The sequence below is a fragment of the Drosophila suzukii genome, chromosome 3 (genome assembly GCF_043229965.1).
Source record: "Drosophila suzukii chromosome 3, CBGP_Dsuzu_IsoJpt1.0, whole genome shotgun sequence".
In the NCBI taxonomy this organism is placed as follows: domain Eukaryota; kingdom Metazoa; phylum Arthropoda; class Insecta; order Diptera; family Drosophilidae; genus Drosophila; species Drosophila suzukii.
This window is the reverse complement of record NC_092082.1, coordinates 52,178,352-52,203,507: the sequence shown is the minus strand read 5'-3', so window position 1 is coordinate 52,203,507 and position 25,156 is coordinate 52,178,352. Positions and strand designations below refer to the sequence as shown.

Genomic DNA, 25,156 nt, shown 5'->3' with positions numbered 1-25,156 from the left:
TATATATTTCTTCCACACAGCCCCGCTTCACCGCCTCCATTTTCTGAAAATATATATATTTATATATTTTGTTTATCTTTCCCATCGGAAGCATAATCTGCTCACCACAAGTGGCACATTCCGCGCAAGTTCCACAAAATATATCGACATATATTTGTATATTATCAGCACAAACCCCGTTCCGCCAAATTGGCCGCTCGACCGGTAAGGCCTCCATTTTGTGCGAAAAAAATATATATATATTTTTTTTTTTGATCTTTCCGATCGGAAGCATAATCTGCACACCACAAGTGGCACATTCCGCACAAGTTTCACAAAATGTATTGACATATATTTATATATACAAAGTCAGCACACACCCCCGTTCCACCAAATTGGCATCCCTTTTTTCTGAGAAAAATATACATATGCGTAGATGTAGTTAAGATATATGAGTTATGAATTTCAGCGCAATTTAACAAAATTAAAACACAAAAAAAATTTAACATAATCCTGACATATACACATATACAAGTTATATATCTAGATTATTGTATAGATAAAACTTTTTACAGTGTAGTTATTTTTGGTTAGTTTCTCTCGCCCTTCATTCGCTGGCTTTTGCAGATAACGCTGTGGATCTTATCAACATGCTCAAGCTCAAGATAAGCCATCGAATAAACGGTTAAGTTAACACGAGGCGCCAGTCAATTATGCTGTACCTCTTCATAAGCTTTAACTTTAAGAGGAGTTCCTAAGTCAATGTCAACGAGAATAGAACGTGTAATAAAAGTCTGTCCAACAAACTCATACAAGAAAAACTTCAATTAAAGTAAAATAAAATAAAATAATTACTTAAATTAACTTCACACAATTGGCGCAGTCGGTGCGGTCTGAAAAAAAAACCCAGACCCGCAAAAGAATCTCATGAACAGATCCACAACAGGTGGACTTACAACGCACGACGAACAAAAATTCGCAAACAAAACTTAAACAAAAATCAGCCAGCTGAGTAAAAGTTTAAGTTGCGAATAAGAACAGCACAGGATGGCAGGAGAACATGTCCTTTCGGATCCCAATGCTTAACACAAATCCGACAAATACCTCCGTTTAATGGCGCTTTTCATCAAAAGAGTCGAACACCAACTTGGCCTGTACCCCACCAATAACCCAGTCCAGTCCAGCATTATTAATGTTAGAGCCCTCGAGAACCTCATCATTGGAAACGTTCAACACTTGCTCATGCGATCAACACCACGAGGCTGGACCTGAAGGACCTACTAATCGGGGAGTATAACACCCAAACACCAATCCCTCAATTACTTATTGATATTTACAAAATTAAATATTCTGGAAATTTAAGAAAATTTGTCGATGACTTAGAACTGAAATCATTCATCATTTGTAATAAATTACATTTAGATGGCAGTATAAATAATAGATACCTGTTCACCAAAGCAATGAACTCAGCTGTTTGTGAAATTATTCGAAAAGAATTACCAAACCGAATATATATGTCAGTGTGTATATTTGATGTTAGTACCCCAAGTAAATTAGGACGTGTTGCTCAAGAACTTGGAATTTATAAAAATTAAGCAACATCAAAATTATTCAAATAAGAAATATTTTAACAACCCTCAAATGCTTCCTTATTTTGAGTACCAGCCTCCAATTATGCAAAACCGAAATTGATTTAATCCATTTTATCAGAATACTATTCAAAATATAATTAATAATCACCCATATCCACAGATTAATCAGCAAGTCCAAAGTCAAAATTATTTTAGAAATCAAGCTAGGCAAAGTAGAAACGATAGATTTGGCAACAACAGGTTCCTAAACAATTATGATACCAGAAACATTCAACAACAAGCCAATTCAAAAAATTATTGGTCTTTCGAATTTCAAAATCAGAAAGAAAGCAATGGTCGAAGCAATGGACACTAACGAAAATTTTCTAATAGAAGCCTCGGTCGATCAAAAAATTCCACAATTTGCATACAAATAAATAAACAAAAATATTTATGTCACGTAGATACAGGATCTAGTATTAGTCAAATTAGGCCAGACATGTTAAATACTCTTCCGTCGCATGAAACAAGCACGAAAGCAATATATACAATGATAGGAAAAGTCATTTTGAGTACCGTACGAGAAATTAACGCCAAACCTTTAACTAGGAAACCTGGAAAATTAAATCTTTTAATCCATGATTTTTGACAAAATATGATATTTTGATTGGAAGAGATATACTAGAATTAACTAATGCCCAAATAAACTTCAAAGAAGAATATCTAAAGTAAAATAACATTATTTTTAATTTCACCTCTAAAAAACCTAGTTACAATATTAATTTACCAAGTGATCTAAAAGAAGAAGTTAAGCAAAATTATATCCCAATTAAAAAAGTCACAAATTTGGACGAGAAATTGGAAGATAAAGACTTTAATTATGCGCTTAATGAAGAAATTAGTTATTCTAATAAAATTCGCATTAGTCATCTAAATAGTGAAGAAAGGAAATCAATAATGAATTTAATAATATCGTATGGAGATCTACAATTTGTTGAAGGTGACAATTTGACCTTTACACATACCATTAAACACATAATAAAAACTAAACATGAAAGTCCTGTCTATGTAAAACCATACAGATACCCATACATTTATAGAGATGAGGTCGAGAAGCAAAAAAAAGAATTAATAAGTCAGGGTATAGTTCGAAAATCATCTTCTCCGTATTGTAATCCAATATGGATAGTCCCAAAGAAAGATAATGCCTCGGAGACAACGAAATTTCGCTTAGTGATCGATTATAGACACTTAAAGAATATCACTATTAGCGACAAATTCCCAATTCCTAATATTGATGAAATATCAGACAAACTGCGAAAATGTCAGTACTTTTCGACCCTTGACCTTGCCAAAGGATTTCATCAGATCGAGATGGACCCGGAGTCCATAGAAAAAACCGCATTTTCAACACAAAACGGTCATTATGAGTACACTCGAATGCCTTTTGGGTTGAAAAACGCACCGGCGACATTTCAAAGGTGTATGAATGAGATTCTTAAAGATTTAATTGGTGTTCACTGCTTAGTTTATCTCGACGATATCGTTATTTTTTCTACGTCACTGCAGGAACATAACCTTTCAATTTTTAAAGTTTTCGATAAATTAAGAGAAGCTAATTTAAAATTACAATTGGAAAAGTGCGAATTTCTAAAACGTAAAACAAACTTTCTTGGTCATATAATTACACCTAATTGTATTAAGCCGAACCCAAGCAAAATAAAAGCCATATTAGATTTTTTCATCCCAAAAACATGTGGTTTTTATAAAAAGTTTATTAAAACTTTGCTAAAATTGCTAAAACTATTACAAAATGCTTAAAAAAGGGACAGTCAATCGATATAAATAACATAGAATACAAAAGCGCATTTAACAAATTAAAATTATTGATTAGAAGTGATCCTATTCTAACTTATCCAAACTTTAATAAAAAATTTACATTGACGACGGACGCCAGCAACTTTGCTTTAGGTGCAGTTTTGTCGCAGGACCAGAATCCAATTTGTTTTGCAAGCCGCACTCTTAACGAACATGAGACTTGGTATTCAGTTATAGAAAAAGAATTATTGGCGATAGTGTGGGCAACCAATTACTTCCGCTGTTACCTTTACGGTAGAAAGTTTAAAATTATTTCCGATCACAAACCTTTGGCTTGGTTACACAATGTAAAAGAGCCAAACATGAAGTTACAGAGGTGGATAATCAGACTAAACGAATACGACTTTGAAATTGAGCACATTAAAGGCAAACCAAATTTTGTAGCAGACGCTCTTTCCAGAGTAAACATAAAAGACAGAAGTCAAGAAGCGGCGACAAACTTTATAAACAACGAATCAGATTCACTTGTATCTGGAACTGAAGATTTTGAATCATTAGTCCCTACAATTCATAGTGCAGAAGAAGATGGCTTTCTAGGTATTCCAATTACAGAGCGTCGTCTGAATATTTATAAAAGACAATTAATATTCATAAAAAGTGACAAAGAAAAAGTCGATGTAGAAAAAATATAAAATCGCACTATTATAAAAATATTTTATTCTGAAATGACCAGTGAAAAGGGAAGCGATATAATACTAGAAGCCATTTGTGGACGAACCTCTACTACTTTGTTCGAAAATATTAATGATTTTGTTATTTTTCAAATAATATAAAATATATAAATATATATATATAATATAATAATATATAAAAATTATTCGACCAAACACTGGAACTAAACTCTATAAAGCTACAAAAAATCTTATAAATATAAGTAGCTATTCAGAATTTAAAGACCTTATTATTAAAATACACAAAAATAAAATTCATCAAGGAATACAAAAAATGATAATAGACTTTAGAAACTCATATTTTTACCCAGACTACATAAAATTAATACAAAACATAATTAACGAATGCAATACGTGTAATACGTGTAATTTATATATTTCTTCCACACAGCCCCGCTTCACCGCCTCCATTTTCTGAAAATATATATATTTATATATTTTTTTTTATCTTTCCCATCGGAAGCATAATCTGCTCACCACAAGTGGCACATTCCGCGCAAGTTCCACAAAATATATCGACATATATTTGTATATTATCAGCACAAACCCCGTTCCGCCAAATTGGCCGCTCGACCGGTAAGGCCTCCGTTTTGTGCGAAAAAAAAAAATATATATATATTTTTTTGATCTTTCCGATCGGAAGCATAATCTGCACACCACAAGTGGCACATTCCGCACAAGTTTCACAAAATGTATTGACATATATTTATATATACAAAGTCAGCACACACCACCGTTCCACCAAATTGGCATCCCTTTTTTCTGAGAAAAAATATACATATGCGTAGATGTAGTTAAGATATATGAGTTATGAATTTCAGCGCAATTTAACAAAATTAAAACGCAAAAAAAATTTAACATAATCCTGACATATACACATATACAAGTTATATATCTAGATTATTGTATAGATAAAACTTTTTACAGTGTAGTTATTTTTGGTTAGTTTCTCTCGCCCTTCATTCGCTGGCTTTTGCAGATAACGCTGTGGATCTTATCAACATGCTCAAGCTCAAGATAAGCCATCGAATAAACGGTTAAGTTAACACGAGGCGCCAGTCAATTATGCTGTACCTCTTCATAAGCTTTAACTTTAAGAGGAGTTCCTAAGTCACTGTTAACGAGAATAGAACGTGTAATAAAAGTCTGTCCAACAAACACATACAAGGAAAACTTCAATTAAAGTAAAATAAAATAAAATAATTACTTAAATTAACTTCACACAATTGGCGCAGTCGGTGCGGTCTGAAAAAAAAAACCCAGACCCGCAAAAGAATTTTATGAACAGATCCCCAACAGGTGGACTTACAACGCTCGACGAACAAAAATTCGCAAACAAAACTTAAACAAAAATCAGCCAGCTGAGTAAAAGTTTAAGTTGCGAATAAGAACAGCACAGGATGGCAGGAGAACATGTCCTTTCGGATCCCAATGCTTAACACAAATCCGACAAATACCTCCGTTTAATGGCGCTTTTCATCAAAAGAGTCGAACACCAACTTGGCCTGTACCCCACCAATAACCCAGTCCAGTCCAGCATTATTAATGTTGGAGCCCTCGAGAACCTCATCATTGGAAACGTTCAACACTTGCTCATGCGATCAACACCACGAGGCTGGACCTGAAGGACCTACTAATCGGGGAGTATAACACCCAAACACCAATCCCTCAATTACTTATTGATATTTACAAAATTAAATATTCTGGAAATTTAAGAAAATTTGTCGATGACTTAGAACTGAAATCATTCATCATTTGTAATAAATTACATTTAGATGGCAGTATAAATAATAGATACCTGTTCACCAAAGCAATGAACTCAGCTGTTTGTGAAATTATTCGAAAAGAATTACCAAACCGAATATATATGTCAGTGTGTATATTGATGTTAGTACCCCAAGTAAATTAGGACGTGTTGCTCAAGAACTTGGAATTTATGAAAATTAAGCAACATCAAAATTATTCAAATAAGAAATATTTTAACAACCCTCAAATGCTTCCTTATTTTGAGTACCAGCCTCCAATTATGCAAAACCGAAATTGATTTAATCCATTTTATCAGAATACTATTCAAAATATAAATAATAATCACCCATATCCACAGATTAATCAGCAAGTCCAAAGTCAAAATTATTTTAGAAATCAAGCTAGGCAAAGTAGAAACGATAGATTTGGCAACAACAGGTTCCAAAACAATTATGATACCAGAAACATTCAACAACAAGCCAATTCAAAAAATTATTGGTCTTTCGAATTTCAAAATCAGAAAAACTGGAAAAACTGCAGCATCAATATTTTTATTTAACGAAGAGCCAGCGATAGACGTAAAACAAAATAAGGAAGATATAATACAGCGATTAAATAAAGAGGGAAGGGAACATGAAATTGATACACCTTTTGCCAAAGTAGATATGCAACTAAAAAGAAAATTAAAAATTGATAACCCATTTAGGAAAAGTAAACATATATCTAAGCTTGATGATACTCATTATAAGGAATATATTAACAATAGAAATATAAGGCGACACAGATCTAAATTTAAACGATTGAAATTAATTAGAAATTCATAGTACTCAAATGAATACGAAAGGAACAAAATGCTAATTCAAATGATAGTCGCAGCGAACAAGTTTAGTTGTATAAACACCATTTAAAATCCATTGTAATTTGTTTTTTTTAAGTAAATATTATATATTAACGAGGACGTTAATCATTCTTAAGAGGAGATGAGTTATATATGTATCTAGATTATTGTATATATAAAACTCTTACAGTGTAGTTATTTTTGGTTAGTTTCTCTCGCCCTTCATCCGCTGGCTTATGCAGATAACGCTGTGGATCTTATCAACATGCTCAAGCTCAAGATAAGCCATAGAATAACCGGTATGTTAACACGAGGCGCCAGTCAATTATGCTGTAGCTCTTTATAAGCTTTAACATTAAGCGGAGTTCCTAAGTCATTGTCAACGAGAAAAGAACGTATAATATAACTCTGTCCAAGAACTACATATAAGGAAAACTTCAATTAAAATAAAATAAATTAAATTTAAAATTAAATAAAATCCATCCACCGTGCAATACCCAATACAAGTACTTTGACGGCATCAGTCATAAACACTTTGTTTCTTCTTTAAAAACCAGTTTTTCTCCCTACGCGGCATCCCGAATGGAAAACACAGCCCAATAATCGTTTAGCTGATATTTCAGTAGATTTTAATTATTAGGGGTATTTACATTGCGCACTGGTATGTGTGCCGTCATACATGGTGTTCCGAGCATTCCGTACTGCAACGCGTCGCATAAGGGCTAAGACAGGCCGTTCACACTGCACTGCATTTGGGACGTCGGTAAAAAGAAACTCTATAACTTTTCCAAACTTACACATATATATATAAATATACTTATTTCAAAGTGTTTTAGCGAAAAATGAACTAAAAGCTCAAGTAGCGTTCCGATTTTACGTGTTCCGAATCCAACCCTTCTGGTTCAGTTTATGATTTATTCTATCCAACCACATATTATTTTTCTTTAATTTATATCCTTTAAGCGTATACATCCAAATCAAATTCCAGCACAATAATATATCGTATCCACTAACATATAAGTATTATTATATTATATATTATATTACATATGGTCTTTAATTTGAATTGTGTCGAAGTGTTTCATCCAAAAATAAAGTAGGTCCTCAGGCAGCGTTCCGATTCCACGCGTTCCGCATCCATTCCTTCTCCAAGATATACATCCATATCACAATCCAGCCAAGTAATATATCGGACCCACTTACACATTTTTATACCCGTTACTCGTGGAGTAAAAGGGTATACTAGATTCGTCGGAAAATATGCAACAGGCAGAAGAAAGCGTTTTCGACCCCATAAAGTATATATATTCTTGATCAGAATCACTAGCCGAGTCGATCTAGCCATGTCCGTCCGACCGTCTGTCCGTATGAACGCTGAGATCTCGGAAACTAAGAGCATCAATTCTGGGATTAGGCATGCAGATTCCTGAGATTCCTGCGCAGCGCAAGTTTGTTTCAGCAATGTGCCACGCGGACTCAAATGCCCATATACCGCCCAAAACTGTGGCGCCTACAGTTTTGATGCTAGAATAATAACTTGAACTGAAACGTATTGTTCTCATCAGTACCTATCGATTGACCAAAAACAAGTTTGCCACGCCCTTTCTAACGCCCACAAACGGCCCAAACCTGTGGCGCTTACAATTTTCATGCTAAATAAAAAATTTTAACTGAAATTTGCCACGCGCACTCTAACGCCCATAACGCTTAATTCTGTATACCGCCGGTAGGTGGCGCATTTTAATCTCGCTTTGCTGCTTGCTTATCTCTATTTAGCTGAGTAACGGGTATCTGATAGCCGAGGTACTCGACTATAGCGTTCTTCCTTGTTTTTATTATTTGAAATTACTATGTTATCTTTTTCTACTATACTTTCAACCTTATTGGGTCCGGTATATTTAAAGTCTAGCTTATGCCCTGTTTCATGTTTGTCAAAGCTAATTATACCCGTTACTCGTAGAGTAAAAGGGTATACTAGATTCGTCGGAAAGTATGTAACAGGCAGAAGGAAGCGTTTTCGACCCCACAAAGTATATATATTCTTGATCAGGATCACTAGCCGAGTCGATCTAGCCATGTCCGTCTGTCCGTCTGTCTGTCCGTCCGGATGAACGCTGAGATCTCGGAAACTATGGGAGCTAGGCTATTGAGATTTGGCGTGCTTCTGAGCTTCTTACGCAGCGCAAGTTTGTTTCAGAAATGTGCCACGCCCACTCTTACGCCCACAAACCGCCCAAAACTGTGGCTCCTACAGTTTTGATGCTAGAATAAAAATTTTAACTGAAATGTATTGTTCTCATCAATACCTATCGATTGACCACGCCCACTTTAACGCCCACAAACCGCGAAAACCTGTGACGCCCACAATTTTCATGCTAGATAAAAAATTTTAACTGAAATGTATTGGTCTCGTCGATACCTATCGATTGATCCAAAAAAAAATTTGCCACGTCCACTCTAACGCCCATAACGCTTAAATCTGTATACCGCCGGTAGGTGGCGCATTTTAATCTCGCCTTGCTGCTTGCATATCTCCATATAGCTGAGTAACGGGTATCTGATAGTCGAGGTACTCGACTATAGCGTTCTTCCTTGTTTTTTGTTTCTGTTTATGAGATTCTAACATTAATCTAGCTCTCTTAAATGCTTGTTCTAGTCTAAACTTATATTCTTTAGCGTTGTCATCTATATTATATAGTGTTTTTTTTGGTCTATACTAATAAAATGTTTAGGTAAATTTTAAGTTTTGCCAAAAACTAACTCATATGGACAATAGTCATGTGCCATAGAGGGTGTTGTGTTGAAACAATAAACGAAGTATTGGAGTCATACATCCCAATCTGATTTATCAACTGAGATGTATGAGCGGATGAACTCATTACATGTTCTGTGTTTTCGCTCCACGGTTCCTACAGTCTGGTGATGGTGTGCGGTAGAATCTATGTTTTTGATATTTAAATTTTTTTTTCAATTATCAAATTTTTATATTTTCTTGTCCCCCGTCCGTACTTCAAAATAAAATCTTCGAATACAGCTTTTGCTTCCGTTTTTGTTCTGAATTGGTATTGCCACAAGGTATTTAGTTAAATAGCAAATTAGGGTTATTGCATATTAATTTCCTTGTTCTGATTTAGGTAGTGGCCGATCGTACACACAATTACCCTGTCAAAAGCAATTTTTGGCGTTTCAGTAATAGTCAATGGTGTTTTTGTATGTTTGGTTGTTTTGGATTTTTGGCATTTTCTTATATAATTCGTTATATCTCGGGTCATATTTTTCCAATAAAAATTCCTTTTTATCTTTGCTAAGATCTATATGATCTATATGATCTCCTTTTATTGCATCTTCACGGAATGTAAACAGTAATGCTTGTTTCTCTTTATCATTATTTGATAATAGGGTCACCGCATTGAGTAGCGCTACTCTTAAGGATTGTAATTTTTTATTGCCCATTATTTTAAAAGATTCCATTGAGATTGTGTCAAAGATCTTTTTGCTCGGTGCCACTTTGAGTTGGCTGATATTTAGTATACCGGCTTCATTTTCAAGCCTTTGAAAGAACTGACCTAAGTCGAAAATTCCATTGATGTACATATCGCTAACATCAATTCCCGCTATAACTTTTTTTTTATGCTTCAGTAAGCATAGTGAATCTGTTATTCGCAAGGTCACTACTCTTCGTACCTCGTCAATGACTTCGTATACGTTGGGCTGAGAAGCTTTACTTAGAGTTTGCCTAGGCAAATCTATTTTTTCTTTTCCTGCGCAGAAATTTTTCTGTTTACTTTGGTTTCTGATAGTGACTCCCAGAACTTTATTATTCGTTTGAATATTTTTAAAGTCCGTTATATTTATTCTTGAAAGCGCGTCGGCTATATGATTTTCCTTTCCCTTTCTGATAGTGACTCCCAGAACTTTATTATTCGTTTGAATATTTTTAAAGTCCGTTATAGTTATTCTTGAAAGCGCGTCGGCTATATGATTTTCCTTTCCCTTAAAATATTCTACAGTAAAATCATATTCTTCTAAGTCTTATCTCATTCATGTTAGTTTTGAGCTCGGGCTTGTCATTGAAAATAAGTAAGTTAATGGCCTATGGTCTGTTTTGACTGTGAAATGTCTTCCATAAATATATGGTCAAAAATAATTTATCGCCCAGTGGATAGCTGCTAACTCTTGTTCAGTTGTATTTTTGTTGCTTTCTCCTTTTGTAAATAATCTTAATGCATAGGCTACTGATAGCTTGGTGTTATTGTAATCTTGAGTTAGAACTGCTTAAAATCTGGATAATGCAGTAGTGTGGGTATCATCAATTGAATTTTATTCGAATGTTTAGTTGTGTTGTGTTTCCTACATAAATCAAAAACGTTTTTGAGATTTTTAATCGTGTGCTTTTCTGAACAACTTATGACATGTCATCCATATACAAAAATGCCTGTGAAGGTTCTATACCTGAATATGCAATTGTCACATTCTTTGAAAAGAATTTGGCGCTATTTTTAAACCATAAGGTATTCGCGTGAAGCGATAGGAGCCATTGCTCGTGGAAAAGGACGTTACATTTCTAGACGTTTCTTCGAGTTCTATTTGATGAAATCCTGACAACAAATCTAAACATGAAAAGTATTTAGCTCTACCTAGTTGGGCAAGAATATCGTCTATTCTTGATAGTGGATATTTATATGATAAATTTTTTTTTGTTAATTTGGCGGTAATCAATTACTAAATGCCATCTCTTAGTATCGCAACCTGGTAATGATATTTTTGGGACGAATAATAATGGACTGTTGTATTCAGAAACTGAAGTTTCTACTATTTTGTCTTTAATTAATTTTTCTACTTCGTCTTTTTGACTGTGTGGAATTCTATATTTCTTTATCTTTCATTCTTACTTTTTTTTTTTAAATTATTAGTTGATATCGATTTGGATTCTATTCCGAATATATCTGTGTATTTCGTGCATAATTTATTAAGTGTTTCCTTGAACTGAGGTGCAAAATTTTTTTTCAGTATGTCTAAAATTTCTTCTTTGTTTTAATTTTTATTAGATTTAATTATGTCGTAATCATCCAATGGTTCAACTTTCAATGTATTTAATCGAATGATTGCAGTTTTATCAGTTGTATTCAAAATTGGGACAAAAGTGTTTTTAGGATCTGCAATGGAATTTCCAACGAATACTCCGTTTTGGATTTCTTGGTTTGATATTAATATATACCTGGTTGCTGAATTTATAACAATTTTTAGGACTACTTCGGATTTTGCTGGTTAAATTGTCAAATTATTTTGGTATGAATGGGATTATAGAGGTTATCTGGTCTCAGTATGAGCCAATCATTTTCTGGTTTTAGATCTATTTGACAGTTGCATTTTTCATAGAATCTATGCCTATAATTCAATCACATGGAATAGGAAAATTTGATGTTACTATATGAAAATTATGTTCTATTGATACTAATCCTTTTGAGTTGGTTGTTCCTTCACCAACACTTGATATTTGGGTAATATTTTTATAGTCAAAATTTTTAAATGAGTCCGAAGTTTCTTTTATTAAAGAGATGTCTGCACCTGTATCAACTAATAATGTATATAATTTATTTGTTTGTTCATTTTTAAAAAAGAAAAAAGATTGAAGTTACGATTGATAGCGTGAACCGTATTCTTTACAGGGTTTTTTATCTTAACGGTCTTTATTGGTTTTCCGACGTGGCTTGTACCAGTCGGACATTATTATTATAGTTTTGTCTGTTTGTTGTTATTGGGCAGAACACTTCCCTATGCTCACTAGATAGGCCGCTGCCGACCACTGCATTAGTGTGAGTGTAACAAACACGAAGTTTGCGCGCGGCGTGCTGAAGCGAGACGTTTCTCTGCTTTGCACTGAGATCCTCTGCCGCAGCAACAAAAAAGCGAGCCGAAGTTCAGAAAAAAATGACCCGAAGACCCATGCCGAAGTCACACGAACATGTACGTTATACGTGAGCGAGCAGAGGATGGGCAGAACACTTCCCTATGCTCACAAGATAGGCCGCTGCCGACCACTGCTCTATAATTACCACGGCCGCTGTAATTGTTGTTGGTCTCATTATTATATTTTCGGTTATAACTGTTATTTTGGTTATAGACATTATTTTGGTAATACCCGTTATACTGATAATTACCTCGGTTATTACATCTACCGCGGTAATTATTTCTGAAATTGTTAACGCGATAGTTGTTTCCTCTTTGTGTGTACAATATTGAGTTTGCATTGCCCGTCATTTCAGTACTGCATTGTAAGTACTTAGTGACAGCTTTATTCATAGTTGAGAAGTTGCTTGCCTCTAAAATTGTTTTAAGGCGGCCATGCTCTGTACCTTGTATGGTGTAGATCATATAATTTTTGATTTAATGACTTCTACACCCAAATCTTCGAAAGTGGTTCAAGTTAACCAACTTCAAGGCTGTTATAAATTTTTAAAGATGTGTCTTTTGCCCGTTAAGGTCCGGGATGGCATTCGAGATATCTTTTATAAATGCCCTTTGGGCTGCTGGATCTGCCATTATGTTTTCTTTTATGTCTGGCACACTTATTTCTGATTCTATATCTTCTTCTTCTTCTGCTTCTGTTACTGTTATAACTGGAATTGTTAGATCATTTAGATCTTTTTCTATTATTTCAATTCCTTCGCTCGAATCGGAATCTTCGTTTTCCGTTAGGTCTATTTCTTGATCTATTGTCAAAGAGGTATTTAAAATTGTCGGTATCGATATATTTAAATTATACGTATCTTTGACAGTTATTAGATTTTACTATTGTATGTATTATGTATTGGCCTATTTTGGTTTATACATTTGTAAGACTTCTCAAAGGTGTCCTTTAATTCTCGTATATAAAGAGTTAATAGCTCCTATTCCATAATAAGATTTTATTACTTTTTTTTTGTATTAATTGTGCATAATATATTTTTTCTTTTCTTTTCCTGCGCAGAAATTTTTCTGTTTACTTTGGTTTCTGATAGTGACTCCCAGAACTTTATTATTCGTTTGAATATTTTTAAAGTCCGTTATATTTATTCTTGAAAGCGCGTCGGCTATATGATTTTCCTTTCCCTTTCTGATAGTGACTCCCAGAACTTTATTATTCGTTTGAATATTTTTAAAGTCCGTTATAGTTATTCTTGAAAGCGCGTCGGCTATATGATTTTCCTTTCCCTTAAAATATTCTACAGTAAAATCATATTCTTCTAAGTCTTATCTCATTCATGTTAGTTTTGAGCTCGGGCTTGTCATTGAAAATAAGTAAGTTAATGGCCTATGGTCTGTTTTGACTGTGAAATGTCTTCCATAAATATATGGTCAAAAATAATTTATCGCCCAGTGGATAGCTGCTAACTCTTGTTCAGTTGTATTTTTGTTGCTTTCTCCTTTTGTAAATAATCTTAATGCATAGGCTACTGATAGCTTGGTGTTATTGTAATCTTGAGTTAGAACTGCTTAAAATCTGGATAATGCAGTAGTGTGGGTATCATCAATTGAATTTTATTCGAATGTTTAGTTGTGTTGTGTTTCCTACATAAATCAAAAACGTTTTTGAGATTTTTAATCGTGTGCTTTTCTGAACAACTTATGACATGTCATCCATATACAAAAATGCCTGTGAAGGTTCTATACCTGAATATGCAATTGTCACATTCTTTGAAAAGAATTTGGCGCTATTTTTAAACCATAAGGTATTCGCGTGAAGCGATAGGAGCCATTGCTCGTGGAAAAGGACGTTACATTTCTAGACGTTTCTTCGAGTTCTATTTGATGAAATCCTGACAACAAATCTAAACATGAAAAGTATTTAGCTCTACCTAGTTGGGCAAGAATATCGTCTATTCTTGATAGTGGATATTTATATGATAAATTTTTTTTTGTTAATTTGGCGGTAATCAATTACTAAATGCCATCTCTTAGTATCGCAACCTGGTAATGATATTTTTGGGACGAATAATAATGGACTGTTGTATTCAGAAACTGAAGTTTCTACTATTTTGTCTTTAATTAATTTTTCTACTTCGTCTTTTTGACTGTGTGGAATTCTATATTTCTTTATCTTTCATTCTTACTTTTTTTTTTAAAATTATTAGTTGATATCGATTTGGATTCTATTCCGAATATATCTGTGTATTTCGTGCATAATTTATTAAGTGTTTCCTTGAACTGAGGTGCAAAATTTTTTTTCAGTATGTCTAAAATTTCTTCTTTGTTTTAATTTTTATTAGATTTAATTATGTCGTAATCATCCAATGGTTCAACTTTCAATGTATTTAATCGAATGATTGCAGTTTTATCAGTTGTATTCAAAATTGGGACAAAAGTGTTTTTAGGATCTGCAATGGAATTTCCAACGAATACTCCGTTTTGGATTTCTTGGTTTGATATTAATATATACCTGGTTGCTGAATTTATAACAATTTTTAGGACTACTTCGGATTTTGCTGGTTAAATTGTCAAATTATTTTGGTATGAATGGGATTATAGAGGTTATCTGGTCTCAGTATGAGCCAATCATTTTCTGGTTTTAGATCTATTTGACAGTTGCATTTTTCATAGAATCTATGCCTATAATTCAATCACATGGAATAGGAAAATTTGATGTTACTATATGAAAATTATGTTCTATTGATACTAATCCTTTTGAGTTGGTTGTTCCTTCACCAACACTTGATATTTGGGTAATATTTTTATAGTCAAAATTTTTAAATGAGTCCGAAGTTTCTTTTATTAAAGAGATGTCTGCACCTGTATCAACTAATAATGTATATAATTTATTTGTTTGTTCATTTTTAAAAAAGAAAAAAGATTGAAGTTACGATTGATAGCGTGAACCGTATTCTTTACAGGGTTTTTTATCTTAACGGTCTTTATTGGTTTTCCGACGTGGCTTGTACCAGTCGGACATTATTATTATAGTTTTGTCTGTTTGTTGTTATTGGGCAGAACACTTCCCTATGCTCACTAGATAGGCCGCTGCCGACCACTGCATTAGTGTGAGTGTAACAAACACGAAGTTTGCGCGCGGCGTGCTGAAGCGAGACGTTTCTCTGCTTTGCACTGAGATCCTCTGCCGCAGCAACAAAAAAGCGAGCCGAAGTTCAGAAAAAAATGACCCGAAGACCCATGCCGAAGTCACACGAACATGTACGTTATACGTGAGCGAGCAGAGGATGGGCAGAACACTTCCCTATGCTCACAAGATAGGCCGCTGCCGACCACTGCTCTATAATTACCACGGCCGCTGTAATTGTTGTTGGTCTCATTATTATATTTTCGGTTATAACTGTTATTTTGGTTATAGACATTATTTTGGTAATACCCGTTATACTGATAATTACCTCGGTTATTACATCTACCGCGGTAATTATTTCTGAAATTGTTAACGCGATAGTTGTTTCCTCTTTGTGTGTACAATATTGAGTTTGCATTGCCCGTCATTTCAGTACTGCATTGTAAGTACTTAGTGACAGCTTTATTCATAGTTGAGAAGTTGCTTGCCTCTAAAATTGTTTTAAGGCGGCCATGCTCTGTACCTTGTATGGTGTAGATCATATAATTTTTGATTTAATGACTTCTACACCCAAATCTTCGAAAGTGGTTCAAGTTAACCAACTTCAAGGCTGTTATAAATTTTTAAAGATGTGTCTTTTGCCCGTTAAGGTCCGGGATGGCATTCGAGATATCTTTTATAAATGCCCTTTGGGCTGCTGGATCTGCCATTATGTTTTCTTTTATGTCTGGCACACTTATTTCTGATTCTATATCTTCTTCTTCTTCTGCTTCTGTTACTGTTATAACTGGAATTGTTAGATCATTTAGATCTTTTTCTATTATTTCAATTCCTTCGCTCGAATCGGAATCTTCGTTTTCCGTTAGGTCTATTTCTTGATCTATTGTCAAAGAGGTATTTAAAATTGTCGGTATCGATATATTTAAATTATACGTATCTTTGACAGTTATTAGATTTTACTATTGTATGTATTATGTATTGGCCTATTTTGGTTTATACATTTGTAAGACTTCTCAAAGGTGTCCTTTAATTCTCGTATATAAAGAGTTAATAGCTCCTATTCCATAATAAGATTTTATTACTTTTTTTTTGTATTAATTGTGCATAATATATTTTTTCTTTTCTTTTCCTGCGCAGAAATTTTTCTGTTTACTTTGGTTTCTGATAGTGACTCCCAGAACTTTATTATTCGTTTGAATATTTTTAAAGTCCGTTATATTTATTCTTGAAAGCGCGTCGGCTATATGATTTTCCTTTCCCTTTCTGATAGTGACTCCCAGAACTTTATTATTCGTTTGAATATTTTTAAAGTCCGTTATAGTTATTCTTGAAAGCGCGTCGGCTATATGATTTTCCTTTCCCTTAAAATATTCTACAGTAAAATCATATTCTTCTAAGTCTTATCTCATTCATGTTAGTTTTGAGCTCGGGCTTGTCATTGAAAATAAGTAAGTTAATGGCCTATGGTCTGTTTTGACTGTGAAATGTCTTCCATAAATATATGGTCAAAAATAATTTATCGCCCAGTGGATAGCTGCTAACTCTTGTTCAGTTGTATTTTTGTTGCTTTCTCCTTTTGTAAATAATCTTAATGCATAGGCTACTGATAGCTTGGTGTTATTGTAATCTTGAGTTAGAACTGCTTAAAATCTGGATAATGCAGTAGTGTGGGTATCATCAATTGAATTTTATTCGAATGTTTAGTTGTGTTGTGTTTCCTACATAAATCAAAAACGTTTTTGAGATTTTTAATCGTGTGCTTTTCTGAACAACTTATGACATGTCATCCATATACAAAAATGCCTGTGAAGGTTCTATACCTGAATATGCAATTGTCACATTCTTTGAAAAGAATTTGGCGCTATTTTTAAACCATAAGGTATTCGCGTGAAGCGATAGGAGCCATTGCTCGTGGAAAAGGACGTTACATTTCTAGACGTTTCTTCGAGTTCTATTTGATGAAATCCTGACAACAAATCTAAACATGAAAAGTATTTAGCTCTACCTAGTTGGGCAAGAATATCGTCTATTCTTGATAGTGGATATTTATATGATAAATTTTTTTTTGTTAATTTGGCGGTAATCAATTACTAAATGCCATCTCTTAGTATCGCAACCTGGTAATGATATTTTTGGGACGAATAATAATGGACTGTTGTATTCAGAAACTGAAGTTTCTACTATTTTGTCTTTAATTAATTTTTCTACTTCGTCTTTTTGACTGTGTGGAATTCTATATTTCTTTATCTTTCATTCTTACTTTTTTTTTTTAAATTATTAGTTGATATCGATTTGGATTCTATTCCGAATATATCTGTGTATTTCGTGCATAATTTATTAAGTGTTTCCTTGAACTGAGGTGCAAAATTTTTTTTCAGTATGTCTAAAATTTCTTCTTTGTTTTAATTTTTATTAGATTTAATTATGTCGTAATCATCCAATGGTTCAACTTTCAATGTATTTAATCGAATGATTGCAGTTTTATCAGTTGTATTCAAAATTGGGACAAAAGTGTTTTTAGGATCTGCAATGGAATTTCCAACGAATACTCCGTTTTGGATTTCTTGGTTTGATATTAATATATACCTGGTTGCTGAATTTATAACAATTTTTAGGACTACTTCGGATTTTGCTGGTTAAATTGTCAAATTATTTTGGGATGAATGGGATTATAGAGGTTATCTGGTCTCAGTATGAGCCAATCATTTTCTGGTTTTAGATCTATTTGACAGTTGCATTTTTCATAGAATCTATGCCTATAATTCAATCACATGGAATAGGAAAATTTGATGTTACTATATGAAAATTATGTTCTATTGATACTAATCCTTTTGAGTTGGTTGTTCCTTCACCAACACTTGATATTTGGGTAATATTTTTATAGTCAAAATTTTTAAATGAGTCCGAAGTTTCTTTTATTAAAGAGATGTCTGCACCTGTATCAACTAATAATGTATATAATTTATTTGTTTGTTCATTTTTAAAAAAGAAAAAAGATTGAAGTTACGATTGATAGCGTGAACCGTATTCTTTACAGGGTTTTTTATCTTAACGGTCTTTATTGGTTTTCCGACGTGGCTTGTACCAGTCGGACATTATTATTATAGTTTTGTCTGTTTGTTGTTATTGGGCAGAACACTTCCCTATGCTCACTAGATAGGCCGCTGCCGACCACTGCATTAGTGTGAGTGTAACAAACACGAAGTTTGCGCGCGGCGTGCTGAAGCGAGACGTTTCTCTGCTTTGCACTGAGATCCTCTGCCGCAGCAACAAAAAAGCGAGCCGAAGTTCAGAAAAAAATGACCCGAAGACCCATGCCGAAGTCACACGAACATGTACGTTATACGTGAGCGAGCAGAGGATGGGCAGAACACTTCCCTATGCTCACAAGATAGGCCGCTGCCGACCACTGCTCTATAATTACCACGGCCGCTGTAATTGTTGTTGGTCTCATTATTATATTTTCGGTTATAACTGTTATTTTGGTTATAGACATTATTTTGGTAATACCCGTTATACTGATAATTACCTCGGTTATTACATCTACCGCGGTAATTATTTCTGAAATTGTTAACGCGATAGTTGTTTCCTCTTTGTGTGTACAATATTGAGTTTGCATTGCCCGTCATTTCAGTACTGCATTGTAAGTACTTAGTGACAGCTTTATTCATAGTTGAGAAGTTGCTTGCCTCTAAAATTGTTTTAAGGCGGCCATGCTCTGTACCTTGTATGGTGTAGATCATATAATTTTTGATTTAATGACTTCTACACCCAAATCTTCGAAAGTGGTTCAAGTTAACCAACTTCAAGGCTGTTATAAATTTTTAAAGATGTGTCTTTTGCCCGTTAAGGTCCGGGATGGCATTCGAGATATCTTTTATAAATGCCCTTTGGGCTGCTGGATCTGCCATTATGTTTTCTTTTATGTCTGGCACACTTATTTCTGATTCTATATCTTCTTCTTCTTCTGCTTCTGTTACTGTTATAACTGGAATTGTTAGATCATTTAGATCTTTTTCTATTATTTCAATTCCTTCGCTCGAATCGGAATCTTCATTTTCCGTTAGGTCTATTTCTTGATCTATTGTCAAAGAGGTATTTAAAATTGTCGGTATCGATATATTTAAATTATACGTATCTTTGACAGTTATTAGATTTTACTATTGTATGTATTATGTATTGGCCTATTTTGGTTTATACATTTGTAAGACTTCTCAAAGGTGTCCTTTAATTCTCGTATATAAAGAGTTAATAGCTCCTATTCCATAATAAGATTTTATTACTTTTTTTTTGTATTAATTGTGCATAATTTTTAGCACATTTATGTGTATGTGTGTATGTCTATTTCCGAGAATACTCAACCGTTTCTTACGGTAGACAGTACTATTGCTTTTTGCGTGCAGTTGCAATGAATAAGCGGAAAGAACTCTAGGTTGTACCTATTCGTATACTCATGTTCAAAATCTGAAATTAATAGAGGCTCTGCTCTGTTTCTACCTATGGCTAATACCCTATTCTCAAAATTTGGTTCATTGTCAATAGTAATTCTAATGCAGTCCTGTGTATTCATTTTTAGTTTTTAATAATTTGTATCTGTGTCAAAAGGACCTTTTCTGAGAAAACATTTAATTCTCTCTTTTTAATATGTCACTGTGTGCATATACATATATTGTATTTTGTTTTTGTTTTAAAACATATTTTTATAACAATTGTTTGTGATTTATTAATTTAAATCTTATCCAGATCGTTAGCCTGTCTTCTGTTTATGGCCCTTTTTGATACACACTTGTTGTGGTACATATAGGCTTTATACAAAATGTATGCACTCATAATGAAAACAATTATTGATAATAATATGTTTGTTAGTTCGGTATCAATAGTTTTTGATTCGATTTTATTAATTACGTCTGCAGTGCAGTCCACTGTTTTAGTATCAATTAAACCATTTTGGGTATTATTTCTGTAATGTATTTAAATTCGGCTTTAGAAATTGCATTACTGTTCATTTAAAAAAAATTTTATTCATATTTAATTTTTTTTTATTTTCATATATTTAGTTTTTGTTGTGACATGTATATTCGCAATCTGTATTTCCGAAAGGCCCTTTACAATCTGCAGGGCACTTTTGTTTTCTCGCTTCTTTCATGTCTTTCTTATTTTCATATATTTCTCTATACGTATTCTCTAATTCTTGATTAGTTTCTACGTTTTCCTGCCATTTTTGTTGCATTAGGCATTTATAGTTAATTAATTATTTAATTTTTTTTTAATTTTCTAGAGATATATATGTATAAAATGTTACCTAGGTAAAAAAATTAAGGTCTGTACAATTTGTATTAATTATAAATTGCATCGCAGATGCATAGATATATATATATATATATACTCATATATATAAAATTATAGCTGTTCGCTCTTGGAAGCGCTATCGGCTGCACATGACATCCTGTGTCGTCAGTCCTCATACATGTCACGATCATATGCATCATCCATACAATACGCGGGTACAGGTGCCGCGTTTGCCGAGGGCTCCACACGCTAAGGAAATGCCAACGGTTCCTCCGGCTCCCGGCCTTGAAGCGGCTCCGCTCGGTCCTAATAAACCAATATTGTGCGAACTGCCTTCGTTCCAATCCTTCTGCAGTAATGTCAAGTGCCACGTCTGCAGCGGAAATCACCACGCTCGTCGCGACCCCAAGACAGACAGCAGCGGCAGATAGCGTCGTCGACGACGTCGCTTGGCTCATCAACACCGAAGGAGATATCCCCGACCCGAAGCCCTCCTACCGGCCCATCGTGCGCCGCTATCCTGCAGCGCACGAGTGTGAGGATCTTGCCAGCCGCGTCCACTTTGGTGGGGTCCGATGAGAAACGGTTTGACATCCGAGCTTTGGTGGATCCTTGCTGCCCCGTGAGTCGCATTCACGCATCCTTTGCAAAGACCCTCAATTTTTCTGTCCTATTTCTTTAGAAAAAACTTGGACGATTCTTGGCACGGACCCGCCCCAAGAGGTATACTTAAGAACAGCAATATTATGGTGCACGTGTATTTACATATATATATAAAATATAATATTTTCCAAAGCCCAGGATCTGGAGCTTCGATATCTCATCGCTCAGGATTTAAAAAGAGGGTAGTTTTGGCGGAACACGGTTCCTTTCCTATAAACATAAAAGTATAATTATTCGTGCAATCTCTTACAATATTATAGACCAATATAATCTTTTCAGCGGCGAGTATTATCCTTGTCGTTGTATGTACAATTGCAAGAGCCCTCTAAGCGACGTTTGTATCCGTGAATAGTTAACGTTTTGCTGATGTGTGCAACTTAATAGGTGGTAAACTAATAAAAATAATTGACAATTAAATTTATTTCATATGCATTAGCCAATATTATATTACTTATCCAGGGCGCACGCCGATATATTAACAAGGGGGTGTGCTGTCGCCAGAAGTGGAGTAGGTCAAGAACAATGACATAACTTTCGACGGACAACCTTGACAATAGGGGATCGTTTTGCACACGAATGTGTGAAGGGGAGGGAAAACCGACGAAACACAGCCGTATTGCGATCAAGCGACAGCTAAGCTTGTGGGGCAGTGTGGACTGACGACTGACGACCTTTACGGACTAATACTATTCTTCCATGCACTTTTAATATTTATTCCCGTTATGTTGGAGAGGAGAGAGGCTTACCAAGATCCCACGACCCAAATACGACGTAGCTTTTGACGGAAAATGGTGCCTGAAAATCGGACGCCTCTCCCTCGGCTTAGGACCCTGTCAGGACTCGGGCACTAATATGCTCAGGTGACAATGTATTAAACATAAGCAATTAACAATATAACAGCAATAAGTAAATTGGCCAGAGGACACAGGGAAAAATGGACAAATAGTTTATTGTTAATTATTCAATAGAATTACCCGCGCTTTCTGCTCTTTCTTAGGGTTGGCAGCGCTTCTCGTTCTGACTTTTTTTGTCGTTTGACTTTCTGTACGATTTGTCTAAAGTCCAAGTCCGATAAAGCCCGACAACGGCCATTATAAGTTGCTTCGCACGTTTTTTTCGTTTTTCCTTTCATACTTGCGGCCATATTGCTCATTTTGCGACTCTTTTTTGGGTGCAAATTAATTATTTCAACAGTGACAGTTTTATAAAAATATATTTTTATTTTTTGTTCACTTATTTACAACTTTTCCTTACTGTTTACAACTATTCTTTGTTAGAATTGATCTTCTAGGATGCAAAAACGGACTGCCTGGCCAAGGGCCGATTATCTGATAAGCAAACCTCGGTTTAAGAGAATTGGGGAACTCATTAAGATTTGGACAAGAGTTGTACTCAAGAGAGTCGGGAAATTGGATGATCAAATTATCTGCTCGATTGCTAAACGTGTTACTTTGCAGGCTCGCCGGGTGTTGACCGGATGCTTGTGTTTACATTAAGTGGACCCAGCTTAGTTTATGTTAGAAGGACCGCGGCGCAATTGAATCTTAATAACGAACTTCTACTGAAGTGAGGGAGCTAATTGCTAGGAATTGTTTATAAGAAATTGTTTACGACTTGGGTAAGGCTGGTCACTTGAGCTGGAAGGCGTTCTCAGCTAAGAATTGTTTATAAAGAGTTTGTTTATAAATTGGGTATGGAAGCTGGGATCTTGAGCTGGATAACTTTCCGAGTTCTAAATTGAATCGTCGCGATTCATTGGAAGTGACGGATAAACTGAATTTAGATGATTTGTCAATTCGACTATAATTTCATCTTCAGTTGTATTTGCATTTTCGGACATATTATTTTCGGTGTTTATTTCAATATGATATATATATAAATTTATTAGATATTTTTTAAATTTAAATTCAAGCGTGATAATTATTATCATCAGTATTAACGTTGTTGGGATTTGAGTTTGTTTAATTTGAGTAAAGGTGTTTAATATGTTAATATGTTAATGATAGTTCCGAATCCTTTGACATAAGATATTCGGATACTAAAAAATTATAATACTGTTTAGCAGTGACATATTCTATTATCTTATGGTCCAGATTAGTGTAGGGTATATTATTTATTAAAGTAGTACTATTAAAAGTAATTAAAAATTACCCATCAATTTTTTTATTATATTCCTTGATTTTATTGCAAAGAGATTTTTCTCCATTTAGTAGAATAGTAAAACAAGTACTTTCAGGGCCTAAAGAGCCATAATTGTTAAATATTTCTGTCTAAAAATTTAAAATTACATAGTACCTATTGTTACATTTAGCGACATGATTATCAATTAATAGTTTTCCATCATTGTGTTATACTGGTATTTTATATATATTACAAATAACTCTTTGTGTATTAAAATTTTAAAATTTGATATATCTTATATGTCAGTAATTGCTACAGGTTTGCGATTAGAATTTTAGTGTTGAAAACATCTAATGTAGTTATATCCATTAAATTCATCAGATCGTAAGTGAGGAAGCGAAGTCGGTGATTTCTGAATGGAAATTCTTGAAAGGATTGTTTTAAGATTCCCAGATAAGGTTTTTATTTCTGTAAATAGGTTAGAATTAATAACAAATTTATTGTTATTATTAAATCATCAATTTTTGTTTGGACCGTTATCAAATCATCATGATCGGGAGTCCCTGCTATTCATTTCTAAGGGGTGCCTAATTCATTGATTCCTCTCTTTTCCCTACTTGGTAAAATTTGTGAAAGAAGCATTTTAATAATATCTAAGTCATAGGAAATTTCCCTCTGTATATGCTGATTACTTTTGGTTATGTGTGTTGAATCGAGTTTGATTATGGCTTTATATAAACTTAAATTTCTCATATGAAATAGGTCAGCATATGAATCATAAATAAGAATCATATCCCTGTAGAGGAAGAAATCATAGTTCGTATAAACCATTCTTTCGGAATTGGTAGCCGCTACTATCAATAATACATATGTTATTGAATTCATGTTCGGTATTTTAAGACACACTGTGTTTAAAATTTGATGTTATCTTGTCTTTATCTTTATTATGTAAATTCTCCTAAACTACTTGTTTTTTGTATCTTGAGTTAAACTTATTCCTTTCCCCGTGTTTTTTCTCATAAATGACTTCCCCTACGAGATAGTCCTTTATCTTTCTACTTTTGTTGTGAGAATTTAACATTTTCTCTTGTGCATCTTTTAATACCTATGGAATTGTAACATGTTCGATTTTATTATATAATGTATCGAACGGTCGTTGGTTGGTAATGGAATGTATAGTCATGTTATATTTCTGAGCTGCTTTAATTATAATTTCAGAATAATCAACTAATTTAAGTTCATCTTTGATGCAACAAACTATTTCTGTAAGGGTTGAATGGGCCCTTTCTATTTGTTTATTAGACGTACTAAAATATATATTAATACCGCATCTTTGTGCGAAGGATTTAAATTGTGTTGATGAAAA

General features: G+C 34.0%; 1 protein-coding gene across 7 annotated transcripts in view; it reads right to left on the bottom strand.

Moving 5' to 3' along the window:
* Positions 1-7,325, bottom strand: part of LOC139353178 (uncharacterized) — a 50,393-nt gene extending 43,068 nt beyond the window's left edge. For 2 of the 7 annotated variants that reach the window (XM_070996628.1, XM_070996629.1), the window contains exon 1: positions 6,872-7,308. The gene's annotated coding sequence lies outside the window, so the exon portion shown is untranslated. Of the gene's footprint in view, positions 1-552; positions 701-6,871 lie in introns of those variants that run through there. The other 5 variants (XM_070996630.1, XM_070996631.1, XM_070996634.1 and 2 more) reach the window with 5 other exon arrangements.
* Between the last annotated feature and the right edge of the window lie 17,831 nt (positions 7,326-25,156).